This window comes from Camellia sinensis, chromosome 5 (genome assembly GCF_055761805.1).
Source record: "Camellia sinensis isolate YWXY chromosome 5, ASM5576180v1, whole genome shotgun sequence".
NCBI lineage: Eukaryota > Viridiplantae > Streptophyta > Magnoliopsida > Ericales > Theaceae > Camellia > Camellia sinensis.
Window position 1 is genome coordinate 143861165 of NC_138965.1, and position 26255 is coordinate 143887419.

Sequence of the window (26255 nt, forward strand, 5' to 3'; positions counted from 1 at the left end):
AAAAAAAATGCAAATTCCAACTATATTACTGGTAGATAATAAGGAATAGGAGCCAATGATGATTATAGAATCAACCTACACACCAACACACAGATAACACATTAAACCCCATCACAAATCAACAATTAAGTAAATTGGAGTGCCTATCAGACCAATTCAACTTGCATGTTCAATAATCTGAAAAAATGCATGGGTTGTAAGATCAACTTTGCATAAAAAATGCTCTGGTTGGAGCAAAAAAAGAGATATGAAAACTAGACTAGGACTTTTGTATAGATGCTGACAATCAATGTCCCCAAATGGTGGATGTAAGCCACCAAGTCCCCCAACTTCTCTGATTTTCTGGCTTTGGTTTCATTTCCCAAACCAAGTTGGTGATAAATTCTAAAATTTGAAGATTTAGAAGGAAAAGAAAACTAAATCAAAATGTTATTTTTAAATGGTTAGTTTCACCTTTTTGTGTCACATCCTAAAAGGATGCTTGTGATTGGAACATTGCATTGAAGAGAAAATTAAGGAGAAAACCAAAAAGAATGAGATTCTACCATGTAAATGGTGATACAAACGAAGAACGAGAAAAAAAAAAGAAAAAAAAAGAAGAAGAAGTAGTGCTCAACAGAAAGAGGGGATGAAAGAGAGTGCTGTCTGTTCTCTCGTAACCTAGTTTATCTACTCAATGAAAACTGGGATTACTATCCCATGTTACAGAAATTAATGTAGCATTGCATATGCCAATATATCTTCACAAAAGAATCTATTCATCCATATATTTCACATAAAAAATACTTAGCCACCCGTAGATGAATGTCTTTAAGTTTTTATTTTAATAAAGCAAGATAACAAAGATAAAAGATGAATTGTGCAGTGAGCACATTCACTAAAAATTACAGGAGACTCAAGTGCAACTTTAAGCCAAATATAAATTATGATAATAAATCTGTACTTCAGCAAACAAAATTGTAACTTCCAAATAGGTTTACCACATAATTTTCCAATGCAAACCGACTATCAGGTGGGATGGTTCCAGAGTTATATTTTCCAGTCAAAACTCCTGATGCAAGTGGACTCCAAGTGGTAAGACCTAGACCATAGTTAGTGTACAGAGGGAGGTACTCAGATTCAACCTGCAGTATGGCAAAAATATGTTAGAATTATAGCCAAGTAATATGTATAAACAACCAAATCAAAATCCTCAAATTTAGAGGCAAAATATGCAGCTGTAACTGCGAAAAGGGAATATTATAGTGAGTCAAAAGCACCAATGACCAGAAGGACTACATCATGCAATAATAGAGGAACAAATGAAAAAATGAGAAGCAGAAACAAATGTCCCTATTCAAGCTATAGAAACTCAGAAAACTTATGGTCAATAACTTGTAAATGGAAATGTGACAAAGAATTATCAATGCATCTTCATGAACTTACAATATCCAATTGTTTGTCTGTGAGCTTGTGAACTATAAAACCTTAATGAGTTTACACAGTAACATCAAAATATCCATTCGTTTATCAGTTTATACAATTCCCAGAAAATTGCTAAAGGTAATACATCCAAACCACTTTAATTTTGTTTCTCATAGGAAAATCAAGCCACCACGAGTAATTGATAGAAAAATAAACAGATTTCAATAAGCAAATAAAAAATTAGTCTCATATCAGTTACATGGTTACAAAATTCAATTACCCACACATCAGATTTCACACAAGCCAAATTTCAAGTGTGTATATATATATATGTGTGTGTGTGTGTGGAATCAACACAACTAACAAACATAAAAAACCTAAACCTATTCAAATCATATTTTCCTAATTTTATAAACCAACCCAGTGAGTTCACAAAGGTGAAAGGGGCAGTTTCGAAGAAGGGGATTTCGGTCTAGGGTTTCATAGAATAGAGATGGAGAAAGGGAGAGAAACAAGTAGCAGAGCGAGAAAGAGAGACATACATTGAGGCATGTAGCTTGCTAAAACAAGGAGGAAAAGAAAAGGGCAGAATAAACTCACTCTTCGGTGCTTGGCGAGAAGGAGCTCCGGCGAGATCCTATAGAGATCTTTGTCAACAGCTTTGGGAGCTTTTCTCCGTGGTAGAGGATGCGGCAGCGAAAACAAAATAGGTCTCGGTCGTGGCAAGGGCAAAGAGAGAGAGAGAGAGAGAGAGAGAGAGAGAGTAATTTTTGAAGACGTTTGGGATGAAGAAAGGGTCTGAGGGATTGGTCATGAGAGGAGGGAATTTTGATTTTCACAAAATTTGGAAATTTGGATGTTTGTTCCAAATTTTTGGGCGAAATTATTTGGGGGAAATTATGTAATAATCATAATAAAAAAAATTAAAATAATTAGAGTCTTATAATAAAATAAATTATTAATTTATAATTTTATCAATTTATACTCAAATTTTTTTATTTATTTTTAATATAAATTCTCATATATTTTTATTAAGTAAAATTAATAAAAAAAAATATTTTACTCATTAATTACAAAATGTATAATCACACCATAAATTGGCGTAAACATAATAGACAAAATTTTAGAAACTATAAGGCAGTGTTTGGTAATGTTTACGTTTTTGGTTTATGTTTACAAAAATTTTATAAATTGGTTTGTTTTATTTTTAGAAAAACATAAATTACAAACGCGTTTGGTTTGAACAAATGTTTACAAAATTTTAAAAATATAAACTAAAAAATATGTTTGTTCAGGCCTAAAATATTTATATTTATTTTTATTATTTATAACAATGGGATCACACACATTATAATTGAAAAAAAGTTAATTAAGAAAATATTTGAAAAAAAATAATTGAAAAAAAAATTAATTGGGAAAAAAAATTAATTGGAAAAAAAAATTAATTGAAAAAAAAAATTATTTGAAAAAAAAAGTTAATTGAAAAAAAAAATTATTTGAAAAAAAAAATTTAATTGAAAAATAATAATTAAAAAATATTTATTTGAAAAAAAAATTATTTCAAAAAAAATCATTTGAAAAAGATAATTGAAAATAAATTAATTGAAAACAAAATTGAAAACTGAAAACGTAAACTCATTTTTTGAGTTTACGTTTTTTCCTCAAATTTATAAACTGAGACAATCATTATAAATCAAAAAAAATTATCAAACAAGTTTTTATGACAGTTTTTAAAATTTTTATAAATATAAACTGAAAACTAAAAACGGAATAGTTACCAAACAGACCATAATATTGTAATCAAGTCACAGAGTTTTGTGATATAAAATAGAAAATACATAACTGCATCACTAATTGGCGTAACGAAATTGTTTAAAATTATAGAAAATCACAAATGTCGTAACTAATTTCCAAAATTTCATAACATTAACCAAAAATTATGTAACTATCCACTAGTTGGTGTAACAAAAACATCTAAAATTTTTAAATAATTTAATCACCAATCGGGATCTCTGATGATACAGATAAACACAGAATGTAATGACAATAATTAAATAATTTAATCCACGACTTATAGCCATGGAATAGGAAATGAGAGTTAGAGAAAATTAACCAATAGAGCGAAAGGAAAGGGAATATGAGTAAGAGAGACTGAACGGACTTGTCGTCTATGAAAATAATGTCAAAGATGGTGTTGTTTCCGATAAGGAACATCGGAAATATCTACAGTGACAGTAAGGAATGAGAGAGATGTTTGATTGATGAAGAGAGCTGAGATAGCAAAACAGTACAACAAAATCGTAATATTCATTTTCAACAGTTCTATAACATATGTGCAAATTGATAAAATCATAACTACGGCCAAAGATTTGTATATGTATGAGAGTTTAGAGAGAATGAGAGTTTGAGAGACAAATTTCTTATGAGAAATAAAATATGAGAGGGGTGGTATTTATAGGACTTGAGAGGGAGGAGTTAATTTATATATATAAAAAAAAAAAAAAAATTGATTGTTGGTGGAATTAACGGTTATATGACTCTTTCAAATTGTTTTGATTTAAATTTTTGACCATTGCACTGACAATGGGGGCAGGGAGCCATTGGGGTCAGGTCGAGCCAGATGGGAAAGAAAATTTCGGGGCAATCTCACGGGATGGGTCACACTCCATAACACACCAGGGTCGGGTCAGGCTCTAGAACACATAGCTCAGGGTCTTAGGTTGGGTTTAGGCTCAAGCCTAGTTAGGTCTACCCAGGGCGCGAGCGGACTTGGGGTGTGCCGTGAGCTCATGGGCTAAATTTACACCCCTATATGTGGGTAGTGGTTATGAGAAATATGATTAGTAGTTATGACATATGTGATATTGATTATGAAACAAAGGGTGCTGGTTATGAGATGTGGTTATAATATATGTTGGTAAGGGTAATGAGATATATGATTAGTGATTATGAGATATGTGATTTTGGTTATGAGCAGAGTGGTATAGTTATAAGTCAAAGAGCGTTTGGTTATGAGATATGTAATTAGTAGTTATGATATATGTGATGTTGGTTATGAGATATGTGGGTAATGGTTATGAGTAAAGTGGTGTCAAAGGGTGTTTGGTTATGCTATATGTGTTAGTGGTTATGAGATATGTGGGTAATGGTTATGAGCAAAGTGGTGTCAAATGGTGTTTGGTTATGCTATATGTGTTAGTGGTTATGAGATATGTGGGTAATTGTTATGAGCAAAGTGGTGTGGGTGTTTGGTTATGCTATATGTGTTAGTGGTTATGAGATATGTAGCTAATGGTTATGAGCAAAGTGGTGTCAAAGGGTATTTGGTTATGCTATATGTGTTTGTGGTTATGAGATATGCGGGTAATAGTTATGAGCAAAGTGGTGTCAAAGGGTGTTTGGTTATGCTATATGTGTTAGTGGTTATGAGATATATGGGTAATGGTTATGAGTAAAGTAGTGTCAAAGGGTGTTTGGTTATACTATATGTGTTAGTGGTTATGAGATATGTGGATAATGGTTATGAGTGGTTATGAGATATGTGGGTAATGGTTATGAGCAAAGTGGTGTCAAAGGGTGTTTGGTTATGCTATATGTGTTAGTGGTCATGAGATATGTGGGTAATGGTTATGAGTGGTTATGAGATATGTGGGTAATGGTTATGAGCAAAGTGGTGTCAAAGGGTGTTTGGTTATACTATATGTGTTAGTGGTTATGAGATATGTGGGTAATGGTTATGAGTGGTTATGAGATATGTGGGTAATGGTTATGAGCAAAGTGGTGTCAAAGGGTATTTGGTTATGCTACATGTGTTAGTGATTATAAGATTTGTGGGTAATGGTTATGAGTGGTTATGAGATATGTGAGTAATGGTTATGAGCAAAGTGGTGTCAAAGGGTATTTGGTTATGCTATATGTGTTAGTGGTTATGAGATATGTGGGTAATGGTTATGAGCAAAGTGGTGTCAAAGGGTATTTGGTTATGCTATATGTGTTAGTGGTTATGAGATATGTGGGTAATGGTTATGAGCAAAGTGGTATCAAAGGGTGTGGTTATGCTATATGTATTAATGGTTATGAGTTATGAGATATTGGTTATGTGACTAGTGGTTGTGAGATATGTGATGTTGGTTATTAGATATGTGACTAGTAGTTATGAGATATGTGATGTTGGTTATTAGATATGTGACTAGTAATTATGAGATATGTGATGTTGGTTATGATCAAAGTGATGTGGTTATGAGCAAAAAGGTGTTAATTATAAGATATGTGATTAGTGCTATGAGATATGTGATATTGGTTATGACAAACAGGTGTTGGTTACGAGATATGTGACTAGTGGTTATGAGATATGTGATGTTGATTATGACTCAAAGGGATTGGTTATGAGATGTGGTTATGATGTATGTGGGTAGTAGTTATGAGATGTGTGATTAGTGGTTATGAGATATGTGATATTGGTTATGACAAAAAGGTGTTGGTTACGAGATATGTGACTAGTGGTTATGAGATATGTGATGTTGGTTATGACTCAAAGGGATTGGTTATGAGATGTGGTTATGATGTATGTGGGTAGTAGTTATGAGATATGTGATATTTGTTATGATCAAAGTGGTGTTGGTTATGAAATATGTGATTATGATTATGAAATATGTGATATTAGTTATGAACAAAATGGTGTTGGTTATGAGATGTGGTTATGAAATATGTGATATTAGTTATGAACAAAATGGTGTTGGTTATGAGATGTAGTTATAGCTAAGTTATGATCAATTTGATTATAGTTATGAAGAAATATGATTTTAGCTCATAACTATAAAAAGTGACCTGTTTAGCAGGTCACTTTTAATGATGTGGCTCAATCCTAACCATTGATTTTGTATGTATCGTACGTTTTTTGTACAAAATGTACTATAGACTTTCCCTTTCAAATATAGCTCACAGATTGAATGCATTTAGATGCTGTTAGTTCAAGTGAAAAATTATGTTGAATTATGTGGGTATTGAACTCTAGAAATGAAGACTTTATATTTCCCATAGCAATAGCAGTAGTCCATGCCTCAATTGGTATAGTGCTAATAGTTTCATAATGTTTTGCATTCTTTTCACAAGGTTGAGCAAATTCATATACCAAGGCCAAGTTTGGCATCCTCAAAAAAATCCAAAAAGTCACTATCCTATTTAAGTCACATCATCTTATTTAAGTCACATCACCTCTCTAACACATCACTTCAAACCCAACCCAAATCCAACCCATATTTCATAAAAAGTCAAAAAGTGCACTTATTTGGTCTTCCCAAACTTGGCCTAACTTTGAACTTATGAACAGGTATGATGTGGTGGAGCAAAAGAGTTACCTGGTATAGCAATTGATAAGCTAGGTGTATACCATGCAACCCGAAGTGTCCACTAGGAAGAGCAGTCCAATTGTAATTGATCATCAGAACTACCCTTGCTAGCCTGCATGAACAGTTTCAAGGCCAAAGAAATAGATGTTTTAGGCATAAATGGAAAGCACAGAAGCGACGCTAACATCTGTAGTGAGTGTTGCTTTTTGCCTGTGTGGCCTGTTAGGGAAAATATGTGATTCCCCACAAGTAAATCAATCAATTGGAATGAAAATTAATGCGGAAAAATTAAATCAAAAGCAACACAAGAATTTTACGTGGTTCCCTCAATGTGAGGTACGTCCACAGGATCGAAATCCGATTCTACTATCAACCAAATAAGTTCCAAAGGATTACAAACAAGACACGAATGGTCTCACAAAAACACCCTTAGGTGAATTCCAAATAATCACAAATAAACAAGAGAAAAGACCTCACCAAATAGATGAACCAAAATCTTCAAAACCAGAGTTGAAGAAGATCCAAAATAACGAACCAAATCAACACCAAAAACGAAGCAAAGAACCACCCAAATTAATTCCACTATTCACACACCCAAATAATTGATTCCACCAAAGTGGAGTATGTAGCAGCCGTTCTCTTCACCTCGGGATGAGCAAAAAAACAAACCCTAAAAATATTGTGAATCTAGGGTTTATTATCAAACCTTAGTTGTTTCCAAATTGGATTGGGTCTCCACAAATTAAATCTAATATATAAAAATATATTATAATTAATATTAAACCAAATTAAACTCTTTTTCCAAAATCAATTGGGTCCCACACTCTAATAAGGAGGTATACCCAACAATTCTCCCCCTACCGACTTAGGTAGAGATATCAACCATACCCGCCAAAGTTCGACACTTCAAATGTTTATCCCTCGACAAAGTCTTAGTCAATATATCCGAAATATTATCATCCGTGTGAACCTTTTCGAGTTGTAACAATTTCGAATCTAACACATCACGAATCCAATGGTATCTCACATCAATGTGTTTCGATCTCGAATGAAAAGTAGAATTTTTACTCAAGTGAATAGCACTTTGACTATCACAATAAAGCACATACTTTTCTTGCTTTAAACCCAACTCTTGCAAAAATTTCTTTAACCATAACTCTTCTTTGCAAGCTTCTGTAATAGCAATAAATTCAGCTTCGGTAGTTGAGAGAGCAACACATTTTTGTAATTTAGATTGCCATGCCACAGCTCCCCCTACAAAAGTCATCAAATACCCCGAAGTAGATTTCCTAGAATCAATATCACCGGCCATGTCAGAATCTTTGAACCCATCAAGCATCGGTTTACCATCCCCAAAACACAAACACACCTTTGAAGTCACTCAAAGATACCTTAGAATCCATTTTACCGCTGCCCAATGTTCTTTACCAAGATTAGAGAGAAAACGACTGACCACACCAACGGCGTGAGCAATATCCGGCCTTGTACAAACCATGGCGTACATCAAAGAACCAACTGCTGAAGCATAAGGAACTTTCAGCATCTCTTCCTTGTCTTTCTCACTTGTAGGACATTGATTCGAACTAAGCTTGAAGTGACCCGCAAGTGGACAACCAACCGGCTTTGCTTTATTCATGTTGAACCTCTCAAGAACTTTCTCAATGTAGCTTTCTTGAGACAACCAAATCAGCCCCTCTTTGCGATCACGAACAATTTTCATACCAAGTATTTACTTTGCCAGTCCCAAATCTTTCATAGCAAAAGACTTGCTCAACTCCAACTTCAACTTGTTTATCATGGTAGAATCTTGACCCATAATTAACATGTCATTAACATAAAGCAAAAGAATAATAAATTTGCCACCCGGGAAATTTTTCACAAACACACAATGGTCTGAAGTGGTTTTAGAAAAATCATTATTCATCATGAAAGAGTCAAATTTTTTGTACCATTGCCGCGGGGCTTGCTTGAGACCATACAAACTTTTCTTCAATTTGCAAACAAATTTCTCTTTCCCTTTCTCTACAAAACCTTCCGATTGCTCCATGTAAATTTCTTCTTCAAGGTCACCATGAAGAAATGCGGTCTTCACATCAAGTTGCTCAACTTCAAGGTTCATACTTGCAGCCATGCCAAGTACAACCCGAATAGAAGACATCTTTACAACTGGTGAGAAAATCTCGTCAAAGTCAATACCTTTCATTTGCCTAAAGCCTTTCACAACAAGACGTGCCTTGTACCTCAAATTCTTGCCATCATTCTTCAATTTGAAAACCCACTTATTTTTCAGAATTTTCCTCCCTTTAGGCAACTTCACTAAATCATAAGTCTAGTTTTCAAGCAAGGAATTCATTTCCTCGTCCATGGCCTTTTTCCAATCACCTTTCTTTGCATGCTCAATTGCTTCTTGGTAGCTCTCAGGCTCCCCTTGATCGAAAATCAACACAAATTCATTGGGAGGATACTTTCTTGAAGGTTGTCGGTTCCTTGTAGATTTCCTTAACTCAAGTTGTGATGGCGGTTCTTGAGTTGGATTCTCTTCCTCAATTTCTGGCTCAACCTCATTAGGATTAGTATCATCCTCCACATCTTCAATAGGTGGCTGCACTTCTCCCCCATTTTCATCATCCACCAAAGATGAAGGAGATGGATCCATGTCAATGAGATCACTAGTTTTTGGCTCCGGTTGATCACCTTTGCCAAAGTCTTCAATTGTTTGGTCTTCAAGAAACACAACATCATGGCTTCGAATGACTTTCTTGTCGACCGGATCCCATAATCTATACCCAAATTCACCCTGGCCATCTTGGCTCCTCTTGGAGCCCCTCTGTTCTTCCTCCTCTTCCTGCATCATAATTTCCATATGAGCAGCAGCATCTACCAGGTGCCTATACTCTCGGATGTAAGACCCACCAACTCTTAGCTTGAGGCCCCACCTCAACTTCCGCTCAAACTCATAGCAACGGCGTTCCTCGGACGCCACTAGTTCAGGTGCAAACCTGGACAGACTGGTAAAAGTAGCCTCAAACTCGGCCACTGACAAGCCCTGCTGTTTAAGCCGGCTAAACTGGTCCCTCAGCTTCTCCCTAGCTGCTGCAGACAAAAACCTCTCCTGAAAAGCATTCACAAACGCCTCCCAAGTACCACCAACACGAGCCTTCTCGTACTTCCACCATTGACCCGCATCTCCCTTCAGTTGGAAGGATGCCAAGGTCACTTTCAGTGCTCCATCCTCGATGCCAAGCATCTCGAACGTCTTACTCATTTGCTCTAGCCACTCATCAGCCTTCAGTGGCTCCTTCGGATCCCCGATAAACTCATCCGGATTAGACCGGAAAAACTCCCTCTTCAAGAAAGAAGGCCCTACCTCAGTTGCCTGATTCGCAGCTCTAAGAATACCCAAAGCTCCTGCTATCTCTCTGGCCAAGGCACCCATGGCCTGCTGACCCACTGGCTTGGCCACATTGGCCTGGCCAACCCCCTCCTGCACTGCCGGAATCTCACGCGGTAACGGTACTTCCTGCCTCGCAGGTCTACCACGCCTAGCACCTCTTTCTCGTCCTGACATCCTAATAAAGGTAACACAGAACATTAGCACATTCACAAATGTGCGGAAACTAAACACTCACGTCCTAATGCATGGACAACTGTAATTCACTCCACAAAAGCACATAAACACATAAGCACTTACGAATTTCATTTCCGGATAATGATAGTCCCGAGGCGTTACTAGAGTTCCGGTTAGAAATAGCATTGATCAAGTGTTTTTCCAACAAGACTCCCAGAAACCCAAGGATCCAATCAACATCCTAGAAATTAAATCCCATACCCACATAGTCACATAAGCATGTTATCAATCAAGCACATAGCATATGATACTACATCTAAGTCTCTATCAAGCGAGACAAACCCATTGTGATCCTAATCACTTCCCACGTACCCAAAGTATTCGAACCCGGTACGCTCTGATACCAAGTTGTAACGCCCTCAAAATAATAACATTAAACCCATCACATAAGACATTCATTAACATATGAAATAACCACATTCTTTTATTCATCAGAGTTTCATTACAAAAGTATTACATGTTAACAACAAAAGCAAAATGCCCTACGGGCTTACAGCTTTCCAAGTTAACACTTGGTTACAACAAAAGAGTGCTAACTCATACACGTTAAGCCCTTGGCTTGAATTTACATGTAATACATCAAAATAAAATGACAAAAGTATGTCCGCCTCTAGCCTCCCAAGCTATGTCCTTGGAGGTGGCATGCTACCTGTACCTGAAAATGATATTCCCATATAGGGTGAGCCACAACCCAGTAGAAATACACTAAACCAACCATGAACCATGACTAAAAGATTAGCAATTGATAGATGGCCAACACTGATACATTCACATAAATCACATATTTATGTCATACGACTTATGAGTCCAAGTTACCTTTCATTTTCCCCTTTTCAACAGATAAGCATGTTAGCTCTATCATTATTTCAACAGATATGTATAAAAACTATATCCCACATTCACAGATAAGCATATAAGCTGTATCCACGTTCTCAACAGATATGTATAACAACAATATCCCATATTCACAGATAAGCATATAAGTTGTATCCACACTTCACAAAGATAAGCATATGAGCTCTATCTTCACTTTTCTAGACAAGCATATGAGCTGTATCTACGGAGTTCATCCCCTATCTTCTCCCAACACTATCCGGTTTAGAGGTACATCCCCCATCTTCCCCTAAACCGCGGAGTACATCCCCCATCTCCTCCTCTACACATAACGTATACAAACACATTGGTTCTATATACAATCACTCAATACATACAGTTAATGAATTCTATCAACCGTCAAATTCCATGACACATTCCTTTGATTAGTTTTCGTTTGCCTAATCATCATGCATTGTCTACAACAATCACGACTATCCTCCACCGATAGCCCAAAGCAGTTATTTCTAAACAGAAAATAAATGCACAATGGATATTCAATCAACATTTCAATTCGGTGAGTGATAAATAATTCAACTACACCCTTTAACCCCATACATTTCCAATCTCAACAATTCCATTTCATTTCCTCATTTCTCACAATTAATTATCCCAATTAATCAAACAATGTAATTAGGTCATTTTTCATAATTAACATTACAACCCTTAGGTCCCTTTTTCATCAATGATTCAACATTTATTCCATTTCTCTATGCCAAACATGCATCTAGGTTTATTATGAATAAAACCCCAACTTTTGTAAAATAACACAAAAGCCCCAAACTTTCACAAAATTACCAAACCAACCCCAACATCTCAAAATACCAAAATTTAAAGACAAAATCCATAGAGAGGAGTAGGATATCCCTACCTCGAAGTTTAAGCCAAAAAGGAGATGAAGACTCGAAGATCAACGTGCTCCAAATCCAAACTTTTTCAGATTAAATCGAAGCTCTCAACGCCCTCTATCTTTTTAACAAAGGCCCTAGGCTAGATTCACACTCTAGGGAGATCAATTCTTAGAGAGAATGTAAGTGTAGAGAGAGAGAGTCTCGGATCTAGGGTTTGAAAGAAAAAGGAAGTGAAAAACTAATGTTCAAAAACGCTACTGTCCGCTGATATAAAACACGCTCGCTCGAGCAAAGACTTTGTCGCTCGAGCGACCAGACACAGAAAACTCTCGCTCGAGCCAAGAAGTTCTCGCTCGAGCCGAAAACTCAAAAGTGCGCTTGAGCGAAAGAACGCTCGCTCGAGCCAACAACTCAAACCCTCAGGTCTGCAACCAGAAGCACGCTTGAGCGACAGACCTCTCGCTCGAGCGAAGAACAAACCAGACCGCTCGAGCGTAGAAAGCTCGCTTGAGCCAAGAAATGCAACTCTCAGGTCCAGAACCAGACGCAATCGCTCACTCGAGCGAAGCCACTCTGGCTCGATCCACCAGACACGAACTCAACTCTCGCTCGAGCGACCAACTCCTCGCTCGAGCGAAGATCCAAAAATCTGGGCAGCAGCACTAGGCTCCCAAACACAACCAACCTGTAACAAACCTGCCCAACACATCCTATAACTCAATATACAAAGTGGAAAGGATGCAAACAAGATAACAAACAACTACCAACATCCACGGACACATGTCTGGATCACTGTACAACAAGGGTAAACCCGGGATCGCTATATCATAAGACACATCTTTGCCGGTCTAAACTCTTTCTGGAACATCACCATTCAAAGGATAGGAAGGAGACAAATTGATCACGTCAACCGCTGTCTTCAATGCCTCACCCCAAAAGGTTCTTGGCAATTTAGCTTGTGAAAGCAAACATCTTGTTCTTTCCACAATGGTGCGGTTCATCCTCTCGGTAACTCCATTTTGTTGAGGAGTCTTCTTAACTGTCTTTTGATACCGAATACCTTGGCTGCGACAATACTCATCAAATGGCCCAATGTATTCACCACCATTGTCTGATCGGATGCACTTCGATTTCTGCCCTGTTTCTCTTTCAACCATGGCCTGAAAAAGCTTAAATACTTCTAGAACTTGATCTTTAGTTTTTAGTAGAAAAGCCCAAACTTTCCTTGAATAATCATCAGAGAAAGTAACAAAATAAAGTGCACCACCATGTGTTCTAACTTTTAAAGGACCACAAACATCCGAATGAATCAACTCCAAAACATTTTCTTTTCTAGAAGCAACATTTTTATGAAAAGAAACTCTATGTTGTTTACCCGCCAAACAATGAACACAAGTTTTGAGATGTGTACCTTTCAAACCGGGTAGAAGCTCTTTCTTGAACAATACTTGCAGATCCTTTTCACTCATGTGGCCAAGCCGCTTGTGCCACAATTCGGTAGAAGTATCATCTTCAAGTGCATTGACAACACCTTTACAAATTTTTCCTTGCATCGAATAAAGTGTATGAGTCTTCTTGCACTTAGCCACCACCAAAGAACCTTTTGTGAGCTTCCATATTCCATCACCAAATTTGTTGTTGAAGCCTTCATCATCTAGCTTCCCAGTAGAGATCAAATTGAGGCGAATGTCAGGAACATGCCTCACATCTTTAAGCAACAACTTGCAGCCCAAATTTGTTTCCAAGCAAACATCACCCATACCAATAATCTTGGACAAACCTTCATTACCCATTCGAACAAAACCATAATCTCCTTCGGTGTAGGTAGTGAAGAAATCAACTCGAGAAGTCACATGAAAAGAAGCACCGAAATCAATCACCCAATTGCTCTCTTGGCCCACAAAATTGATGCAATCATTTTCACAAATGACCATGAGATCATCGGTAGTAACTGCCGTTGTGTCTTCTTGCTTCTTGTCCACACTTTTGTCACGCTTTTTCTCCTTATTCTTGAGCTTTCGACATTCCCGCTTCATGTGCCCTTTCTCATGGCAATAATAGCACTCAATGTCTTTCTTTGAAAAAGAACCATCTTTTGATTTGTCACGGCTTTGATCACGACCATGAGGAGTCGTACTCCTCCCCCTTGTTTTGCTTCGGCCTCTCACAACAAATGCTTCTGAATGAGAGGAACCCGTTGATTTTCTTCTAGTTTCTTCATTCAACAGGCTACTAGTGACTTGGCCCATTGTGACAATTGCATCGGGCACCGAATTACTAACGGTCATAACCAAAGTCTCCCAACTTTCGGGCAAAGAACTAAGTAGCATCAAAGCCTGTAACCCATCATCAAAAACAATTTTCATAGAAGCAAGTTGGTTAACAATACTCTTTATTTTATTCAGATGTTCCGGAATAGGGCTACCCTCTTTATATTTTAAATTAACCAACTTACGAAACAGAAAGGCTTTATTTGTGGCTGATTTTCTATCATAAAGGATCTCTAATTTTTTCCATAAATCATGTGCCGAAGTTTTAGTAGTAACATGATGAAACACACTGTCATCAATCCATTGACGGATAACACCAACGGCTTTTCGATTAAGCCTATTCCATTCATCATCATTCATACCCTTGGGTTTGTCACTATCACCCTTAATGGGTCCATACAAATCTTTACAAAATAATAGGTCCTCCATTTTAGTTTTCCAAGTTACCCAATTGCTTCCATTGAAGCTAGACATACGACCTACATTCCCCTCCATTGATCTACACAAATAAATAAACCCAAATAAACCGTAAGCTCTGATACCAGTTGTTAGGAACAATATGTGATTCCCCACAAGTAAATCAATCAATGGGAATGAAAATTAATGTGGAAAAATTAAATCAAAAGCAACACAAGAATTTTACATGGTTCCCTCAATGTGAGGTACGTCCACGGGATCGAAATCCGATTCTACTATCAACCAAATAAGTTGCAAACGATTACAAACGAGACATGAATGGTCTCACAAAAACACCCTTAGGTGAATTCCAAATAATCACAAATAAACAAGAGGAAAGACCTCACCAAATAGATAAACCAAAATCTTCAAAACCAGAGTTGAAGAAGATCTAAAATAACGAACCAAATCAACACCAAAAACGAAGCAAAGAACCACCCAAATTAATTCCACTATTCACACACCCAAATAATTGATTCCACCAAAGTGGAGTATGTAGCAGCCGTTCTCTTCACCTCGGGATGAGCAAAAAAACAAACCCTAAAAATATTGTGAATCTAGGGTTTATTATCAAACCTTAGTTGTTTCCAAATTGGATTGGGTCTCCACAAGTTAAATATAATATATAAAAATATATTATAATTAATACTAAACCAAATTAAACTCTTTTTCCAAAACCAATTGGGTCTCACACTCCAATAAGGAGGTATACCCAACATGGCCCTCATGCACTGTGTTGCCCCTTTAATGTGTATGATACGATAATCTTCATAAGCACAATAATTCATAGATGAAGATTCTATTTTTTCTTTTCTTTTGTTTCAAATATTGTAAATCGTGTTCTACATGCAAATGCAAATCCAATTGAGAATTTCCGATCAACATAAGCAAAACTAAGGATGAGGGTTTTTTTTTCAGAGTACTTAGTATGCCATAAAATTCATTTCTTTGGCATTGCCAAATCCATGAACAACAATAACTTTGTAGTTAGATCTGTGCTTGGAAACTCTAGAACAATTAAATTTTAAATCCAATGGAAAAATATTTGTAAAGACGACTATAGAGCATTATATAAATTGGAAAAAGAAAAAGAAGCCAAAGAATAATATTTCTAATACAGACAATGGGAAAAGCATATATCAACTTGGAAAGCAACACAAAACTAAAAATTTAAGTGATTCCTCCTCTAGAGAGAAAATATAGACCATATTGTGTTTAAAAATAAAAAAGCGAAGACTTCACAACTAAAAGAGAAAAAATTGCAAACATAACGGATAAAACTAAGATTTTTATGAAAAGTAAATAGTTTCTACCCGTAGATCTAACAACAACACAAACACGAAAGATTTTATATATTTTTGAGAGAGAAGCTGAAGGAGAACATAAAAAATTGATCCATTTTCTGAAAGAAGAGAAAAATGAAGTAAGAGATATGGAGTGCGGAAGCATCCTGTTTTAGAACCTATTTATATTTACAACCATCCATAAATTTATATCATAACTCATAAATTTACTTCCATAACATGATCTAGTAATGCATATATTGATACTTAAAATTATTTTCTCCCATCAAACTTTTCTTGTTATTTTGACTCAACATGATGTTCATTGATCATTGATAAGTAACAATGTGCTCCTGTTTCAGAACCATAATTTTTCAAACCATTGAAGCTAGTTTTTCAACTCACATGTTGGAACCATTCAAGCTAGTTTTTCAACTCACATAAAAAAATACATCTACGAAAAATAGGAAAAACCAAAAAAGTATATATTAATTAACACAAGAATTGACTCCACACACTAAATGAAAGACAGATTTGGGACAACAACAACTAACAATAAACATAGACAGCTCAAAGAAGTAATACCCAACTAATGGTAGCTAGTAAAAAGGTAAAATCTAACAACATAACTAAGGTCATTCTTCAAAGCACAACTGAAAGAAAACTAGAATCCAATAATCTAACACAGCAATTAATGTGGAAACCTCCAAAATATTCTGAGGGCTTTCTGACCAAATAAAAACAATGCTTAGTCAACTATTTCTTTTTACATGTGTATTCAGTGATTTTATTTATTTTGATTGTATTTTGTTCTATAGAGATTAAATCTTTGTAATCACACCTGTGATAGCTTCTATAATTTGTATTTATAAGAAAAACATATAAAATTGTATCTAATACTATTGTGATTTCCCATTTGAATTACTTGCTCTTACCAGTACTAAATTTTTATGGATACATATCCAATATAAGCATAAACACACACAGTCGTCCACCGACAGAAACTAATTAGTACTAAAACTCATCAAGTAAAAAAAACAGAGCACACACTCAAGCATATATATATAATTATGCATATACTCCATTATTTTAATACTACAATAATATTCATACAAGAGCTCCACCAGTCATCAGTTCCACTGGTATATTATATATATTATATGTATATTATATGTATAGGAAAATGTTATACAATAATATTCATACAAGAGCTCTACCGTGAGTTCGTCTCTTCCTTCCATCTCTCTCCGTCGTTCTCCTTCCGGCGTTCTTCTCTCCTTCTGTCATCTTCTCTCTCTTGGTTAAAAAAAATTAAAATTAAAATGTATATCAAATGTTAATAATAAAATTTGTGGAGTTAAATTTTTCTAGTTACCCCACACACAAAATTTTTTAGAGTCGCCAATGTCCCGCAATGTATATCATTCAAAACAAAATTATGTCATTCAACAATTGTACTATTATTATTTAATTGTATTTATCTTTAAAAAGTAGATGGTCTACTTTTAAAATTGTATGTCTTTTATTTTTTCCAGAAACAAGTGCGAAAAAAATAAAAACATCATGATTATTGGATCAACGAATTTTTTCATGAATGATTTGCATTAAGGGCTTTACAAAATGAATTATTGAGATTATTGAAACGAGACTCGTAGTAAGTTCACGAACTTTTCAAATTCTCTCATATTGAGATATGAATATAAAAGAAGTCAAACCCTTTAAATTTCTCATTTACAAATTTAACCAAAAAAAAAAACATTTTTATGTTTTTTTATTTATTAATTACACTTTCCCTATCAATTATCATTAAATATTTTATTTTTTTAATTTTAAAATTATACATTTAAATCTCTCAATCAATAAAAAATTATGCAAATACCTCCTTCAAAAGAAAATGAAAGTAAAATAAAGAAGAAAGCGAGAACACACCCACCCTCCATTATTCAAATGTCATGATTTAATTTTATTGGAGATTTAATTTTTAAAAAATACGAGTTATAATAAAATATCAATATAACTATTTTTTTTATTATAACTAAAATAGTATCATAATCAATATTATAATAAATTATAATTAAAATTCTAATGATTTATAATCAAAATTACAAAAGTTGTAATTAAGAAGTTGTTTAGAATGTTCTAAATAAATATATTTTTTGATTTTTTATAAAATATGAGTTGGGTATGGGTTAGGTTTGAAGTGATGTGATATTGAGGTAATGTGATTTAAATAAGATGATGTGACTTACATAGGATAATAACTTTTTAACATTTTTAGAGGATGACAAATAAGACCTAAGTGTGTACCATGGAATTTTTCAAAAGATAATTACTCACAATATATATATTTTTAATATGCTTGAATCAATACAAAGTATGCTTTACATATATAATTACTAAAATTTATTTACAAAGATTAAAAAAATGAAGAAATCATTACAAAATTTTAAAAATATAATATATATATATATATATATATATATTACCTTGTAATTTATTAAAAATCAGTTTACAATAAGAAAAAATAAATAAACAAATTATAATACCAAATAAAAATCAAATCAACTACCCAAACTATTACTTAAGCAATACTTCATCTTCTATTTTTAGTACAAAATTAAAATTAGATAAGGGTCCTTTAAGGAAAACGTTTGAGGGCCACAATTTTTATGGCTACAATGGCTCAAAACTGTCAAAACGACGTCGTTTTGGCATGTTTTGCACGCAAAACGACGTCGTTTTAGCAATTTTGAGCCATTGTGGCCACAAAAATTGTGGCCCTCTAGCATTATTGGTCCTTTAATTTTGTTAACTCTGTCTCTCTCTCTCTCATCCCTACAGTTCATAACCCACTATCTCACTGCTGCACATTTATCTCTAAGTCTAATTTGAGAATTTTGACTTTTAATCTATTTTAAGTCATATTATTTTTTTTATTTTTTTTTAAAAAGTCAAAAAAATTAAAAAATCAGCTTTTAATTAATTTTTCAAAATAACTCTAAAAAAGAGATGATAGAGATGGATGAAGGTAATTTTTTTTTTCCTTTATAGAATTTGAATAATTTAAAATTTTAATTGACCCTTGCCTTTCTTGGACAGGTTGAATGTTTTCATTAGCATAGTAGATATAACATATAGATGAATATCAAGATATCTAAATAATAGAAAATAGATTTGTTTCAAGCAACCAACAATGCGGTAACGCCCTCAAAATAAACTCATTATATATTTATCACTGACATGCAATATTTAAAGTAAACAATTCATTATCTCATTCATCAGAGTATTTCTAAATAAAAGCATTACATGTAACATCAAATTAAATGCCCTACGGGCTTACATCTTTCCAAGCCAACACTTGGACACAAAAATATGAGTTCTAACTCAAATACAAGTAAAGCCCTAGGCTTGAATGTTTACATGTACTATCAAATCAAAACAACTAACTGAAGATAGTCTTCAAAATCCAAAAGTCAAATCCTTCCAAGCTAAGTCCTTGGAGGTAGCTTATCACCTGAACCTGAAAATGATGTTCCCATAAAGGGTGAGCCACAGCCCAGTAGAAAAATACTAAACCAAATATAAGCATTGAATAAAGGTATAGCATTCAATAGATGGTTAACCAATATAATCAATTGTATCATTATACAGTCTCATGACACTAATGTCTAAGACACATTTCACTTTCCATTATTATCAACATGGCTCAGAACCTGGCCAAACTTACAACAGTGAACTATATATCATAATCACATTACTTTCAATATCAACAAAACAAATGAGACTCAGGCTCATATCAAAACACTTCATACTTCCCGTTTGATACACATTGTAGTGCTGTATCAATAACATGTAAAAACACTTCAATATAATAAGCACACATAATAGTGATGCTAATGGAGTCCATCCCCTATCTCCTCCCAAACAAAATCCGGTTTAGAGGTCCATCTCCTATCTTCCCCTAAACCGTGGAGTACATCCCCTATCTCCTCCCAAACAATATGCATATGCAATGCTCAATCAGTACATGTAATTTCTGTATTAATTCAATAGTCTAAATTTATGACTTAAACAAATTGATTAGTTTCAATTTTCCCTAATCCACATGCAATGTCTACAACAAACACGACTATCCTCCACCGATAGCCCAAAACAGTTATTTCTAGACTGGAAATAAATATATCAACAATTCAATAGGCGAGTGATTTTAATTATCCAACTACACCATTTAATCAATAAATTCCTCAATTTCATGCATTTAACCAATTTCCCCAATTTCCTTAAATTAATTATACAAATTAATTTATTAATACAACTAGGGTTTTTCCCAAAATTACCAAAGTACTCCCAACATATCAAAATACCAAAACTTAGAACAAAACTTATAGGATGGAGTAGGAAATCCCTACCTCGAAGAAAATAACCCGAATGGAGAAGACGAAGATGAAGACCTAAATTCCAAAGTGCTCCAAACCACCAAACATTCAGATTAAATGGAAGCCCTTGACTCACTCTATTTTTTTAATAAAGGACTAAGGTTAGATACTCACCCTAGGTAGATCAATTCTTAGAGAGAAGACAGGTTTTGAGAGAGAGAGACTCTCAAGGGGAGGTTTTTAAAAGTTAAGAAAGAATAGTAGGTCAAAAAGTGATCCAAAAAGTGAAATCACGGACTGATGTAGTCGACTCCCTGCTCGAGCGTCCAAACTCCCGCTCGAGCGTCGAATACGCACTCCCAGTACTTTTGCAGAACCAAGTCCCCGCTCGAGCGTCCAACTCCACGCTCGAGCGGCACTCGCACATTTCCGCTCGAGCATCCAATCCCACGCTCAAGCGTCCAACACTGCACAGGAAATACTGGATGGGTGATAATCCCGCTCGAGCACCAAAACCCCTGCTCGAGTGGACAAGCAACAAAAGAATCCCCGCTCGAGCGTCAAACTCCTGCTCGAGCAGATAGGTCAAAATCTGGGCAACTAGTTTTGGCATCTAAACTCAACTGACTTGTAACAGACCCCCCCAACACATCTTATAACTCAAATCCAAAGAGATTAAAGGACGACAACAACCAATATAAACTGACAGGATCCACGGAACCTAAGTCTGGATACAATAATCTAAAGGAAAAAGACCGGGGTCGCTATAACCTCCCCTCCTTAAAAGAATTTCGTCCCCGAAATTAAGCATAAGGTTTCGAAAACAAGTTTTTCTCAAATTCCAACAATATGATAACTCAAAATAAACAACTTGACCCAACACTGGCCATTTCATCTCTTATCAAGAGGCATTTCTCAATATGTAAAATAACATATATTTCCACCTGCATTAACACTATGCAATTTTCTTTCAATTTCAACAATTTTCAATATATTCAACATATGCAATGTTCTATTCAACTTCCATTTCGAGACAAGTTCCAAAATATTTCCATTAACCAAAACATTCTCAATGTTTTATAGCTTAAGACATATATAAAGCTCTAAAGTTCAACAATATTACAAAATCTAAATACAAGATTACAAATCGATAAACATGTCTGGATATTTCTCGCGGACTTCCAACTCACGTTCCCAAGTGGCTTCCTCCACCCCGTGATATTTCCACAAAACTTTTACCAAAGGAATGGTCTTGTCTCGCAAGACTTGATCCCGCCTATCCAAGACCCGGACCGGTCTCTCCTCATACGAGGCATCCTCATCTACCTCTAAATCGGTCCAATCCAATACATGTGATGGATCTGGCTCATACTTCCGAAGCATACTCACATGAAACACGTCATGAACTCCGGACAACTGCGGCGGTAAAGCTAACCGATAAGCAACCTCGCCAATCCTCTCAAGGATCTCAAAAGGACCAATAAACCGAGGGGATAACTTCCCACTCTTCCCAAACCTCATCAAGCCTCGCCTAGGTGATATCTTCAAAAAGACATGATCACCTACCTCAAACGCTAAAGGCCTCCTCCTACGGTCGGCATAACTCCTTTGGCGACTCTGGACTGTAACAAGCCTCCTACGGATAAGCTCAACCTTCTCCGTCGTCTCCCTAACTAACTCCGGACCCAACAAAGGTGCATCACCCACCTCGGCCCAACAAACTGGAGACCTACACGGTCGGCCATACAAGGCCTCAAACGGTGCCATACCGATACTAGACTGAAAGCTGTTGTTGTAGGCAAACTCCACCAATGGTAAGTGCCTCTCCCACGTCCCACTAAAGTCAAGGACACAACCCCGAAGCATATCCTCAAGGATCTAAATAGTACGCTCGGACTGCCCATCAGTCTGCGGATGATAAGCCGTACTAAAGGTCAACTTGGTGCCCAAGGCACTCTGCAAACTTTGTCACAACCTAGCAGTAAAACGAGGATATCTATCCGAGAAGATCGTCACTGAGACCCCGTGCAATCTCACTATGTCCCGAATATACAAGTCGGCAAGATGGTCTACCGAAGCTCTCACGCGCATAGGAATGAAGTGCGCTGACTTAGTCAACCGGTCTACAACCACCCAAATGGCGTCACTACCCCGCTGAGTCCTCGGAAGGCCTACAACGAAGTCCATAGTGACATGCTCCCACTTCCACTCGGCAATAGGCAAGGGTTGTAACAAACCCGCTGGCCTTTGATGCTCGGCCTTCACTTGTTGACAAGTAAGGCACTTAGACACGAAAGCTGCCACATCTCTCTTCATACCCCGCCACCAAAACTGGCGACCCAAATCCCGGTACATCTTAGTGCCTCCCAGATGCACCGCAAGGCGTGAATGATGAAACTCTCGGAGTACCTCTTCTCGACAAGACTCCGGCACAAACAGACGGTCTCGGTATCTCACACTCAGGTCGGGATACATCGTCAAACCCTTCTCAACCTTCCTGCCAGAAATCTTCTCACAGAGGGATTCTACCTCAAGGTCACCCCTCTGAGCCTCTAACACTCGAGTCACAAGTGTAGGCTGAGCAACAACAGAAAACAAGGCCGCAGCCTCAACGGATTCGCCCAGAAGCAAATCAAACTCCCCAAGTGCACCCAACATCTCCCATTCCCGGATGGCTATACTAGCTATGTCACCAACAGATTTCCTGCTAAGGGCATCGGCCACCACATTGGCCTTCCCCGGATGATAATGCAACTCGAAGTCATAATCCTCAATAAACTCCGTCCACCTCCTCTGCCTCAAGTTCAAGTCTTTCTATGTAAACAGATATTTCAGACTCTTATGCTCCGAGAATACCTCGAACCTCTCACCATAAAGATAGTGCCTCCAAATCTTCAAGGCAAATATCACAGCTGCTAACTCTAAATCATGCGTAGGGTAATTCTTCTCGTGAATTTTCAACTGACGTGAGCCATAGGCAACTACTTTCCCTTCTTGCATCAACACACAACCCAGACCCTCTCGTGAGGCGTCATAATAAACTGCATAACCCAACCCCCTCTCCGGAATAATCAAGACTGGAGCAGTGGTCAGTCTAACTTTCAACTCCAGGAACGACTTTTCACAAGTCTCACTCCATACAAACTTGACTCCCTTCCGAGTCAAACTAGTCAAAGGTGAAGCTAACCTGGAGAAATCCTTCACAAACCGGCGATAATACCCAGCTAACCCCAGAAAACTGCGAATCTCAAACACACTCTTAGGCTGTGCCCAATCTTGCACTGCCTCAGTCTTGGATGTATCAACAGACACTCCTTCCCCAGAAACTACATGGCCTAAGAACTTGACCTCTTCTAGCCAGAACTCACACTTCCCAAACTTAGCATAAAGCTTATGGGCTCTAAGTAACTCAAGCACCACTCTCAAGTGTTCCTTGTGCTTCTTCTCAGAAGGTGAATAGATAAGGATGTCGTCCACGAAGACGACTACAAAACGATCTAAAAATTTCTGGAATATCCGGTTCATCAAATCCATAAATACTGCCGGTGCATTGGTGAGCCCAAATGGCATCACCAAAAACTCATAGTGGCCATACCGCGTACGGAATGCCGTCTTCGGAATATCCTCCTCCCTGACTCTCAACTGATGATAACCCGATCTCAAGTCTATCTTCGAGAAACAACGGGAACCCTTCAACTGATCGAACAGATCATCTATACGAGGCATAGGGTACTTATTCTTAACCGTAGCCTGATTCAATTTTCGGTAATCTATACAAAGTCTCAAAGCACCACCTTTCTTTTCAACAAAGAGGGCCGGTGCTCCCCATGGCGAAACACTAGGACGTCTAAAGTCCTTATCTAGCAACTCCTGGAGTTGGATCTTCAACTCAACTAACTCAGCTGGGGCAAAACGATAAGGTGCCATAGAAATCGACACCGTGCCGGGCACTAAGTCAATAGAGAACTCAATCTCTCTGTGAGGTGGCAAACTAACAAGGTGTAGACACACCATTTTTGACCGTCCTCAAGACTTGGACGTCACCGTTGGAACACTCGGTGATCATCCATGTTTGTGTTCGTTTGGAGTTCCCGGAGGCCTCGGCTATGCGCCTTGCCTCAGGATCTCCGAACCCGACCGTTTAGTGTCTGGTTTTACACCAAACACTGACATCTTGCCTTTGAGAGGTAGGGTAGGGCTGGTAGACCATCCCCACCCATCACTGGCAGTGACTAGAGGCCACCGGCTGGTTTTTGCTGCCACCGGCAATGTATATTGCCGGCCGGCACTATTTGTTGCCGGTCAGCACTCCTTTTGGCCAAGATGACCCTTTTGACCGGCCGACTACTGTGCATCTGCTTTTGCAGATATTTTAAGACAGCTGTCTTGCCTTTTGCTCCCCTCCATACACGTGTATGGAGGGATCTCCCTCTTATGAAGCTTGTCTTGTAAGCTTTACAAGACAAGAAGTGCCATAAAGAGAGGGGGCTGGTCTCTTGGCTTGAGAGGTTAGAGACTTGAGATATTTTGAGAGCTTAGATAGCCATTGTTAGGGTTTGAGTTCTAGGGTTAGGGTTAGATACACATCCTATCTCTCTTTCCCTCTCTTTTGTGCTCTAGGTGTTTTGTGTCTTACTATTGCACACAAACACCTAGTGTTTCACCTTCCTCTTGAAACTAAGGTTCTAAGGGGTTTGTTTTGAAGTTTTGAAGCTGATTTCAAGCCAAGGAGGGCCATTGGAGCATCTTTGTTGAAGAAGTCTTCAAGGGTAAGAGTCTTACCCCTTTTTACCCCATTTTTGCATTGTATTTCTACCTATCTTAAATTCGTTTTTGAGCTTAGTGTATAATACAAAAAAGTTCTATTTTTAAGCCCTCTTGGTTGTTTGTTAAGAGTGTTTTGTGGTTTGGGTAATTTTGAATACCCTTAGGCCTTGAAAGGCCTCATTTTGTGCCCTTTTGTGTGAACTCCGGGATTTTGGTGTTGGGGTCTCTTCACCACTGAAATCTTGAGGGATTTCAGTGGTGAAGGTGATGCCTTGAAGTCCTAAGAAGGAGAGGGCCACCCCCTCTCCTTGTTGTCCTTGAAATGGACCCATTTTGGCCTCTTGAGGGAGCATCATGATAGAGTGTGTATTGACCATGTCTTGGCTGCTTTCCATGCTTAATATGTTGTGATATACCTCTGTTTTTGATTGGTTTTGGTACTCCATGCATGCTTAGCATAGTTGCCATGTAATGCCTTGTGATTCCTTAACATGTCTTAGGTTGTGTGCCTTTGTTTCTAGCATGTTTTAGGCTTACATTTGTGAAGATTTTATGCTTATCTTGACATGTTTTAGGTCTGTCCATAAGTGTTTGGGTTGATTTTGGCATGCATCATATAGCCTCTTTGCATTTTGGCTTGTTGGCCTTAGGTATGTGCATGCATAGCATGACATCTTTACATTGATTTGGTGATTTGGGGTCACCTTACATGTTATTTCAGTCCCATTTTCATGCTTGCGTGACCACCTTGCATGCATCTTTAATGCCTCATAAGCTTGTGTAGCAATGCTCCATGTTTTGGTGTTTATGCATGCTTTTGTTTTTGAGTCATTCGGATGCCATCTAAGTGATCCTTAGGCCTTGTATTAATGTCCTAAAACTCTGTTTTTGGTCGATAAGTTCATGCCATGTTTGGTCTTGCTAAGTGTAGTTCAATACTCCGTTGGTTTGTTTTGAGCACTTAGGCCATTTGTTGCATGCTTGGCTTGATTTATTGCT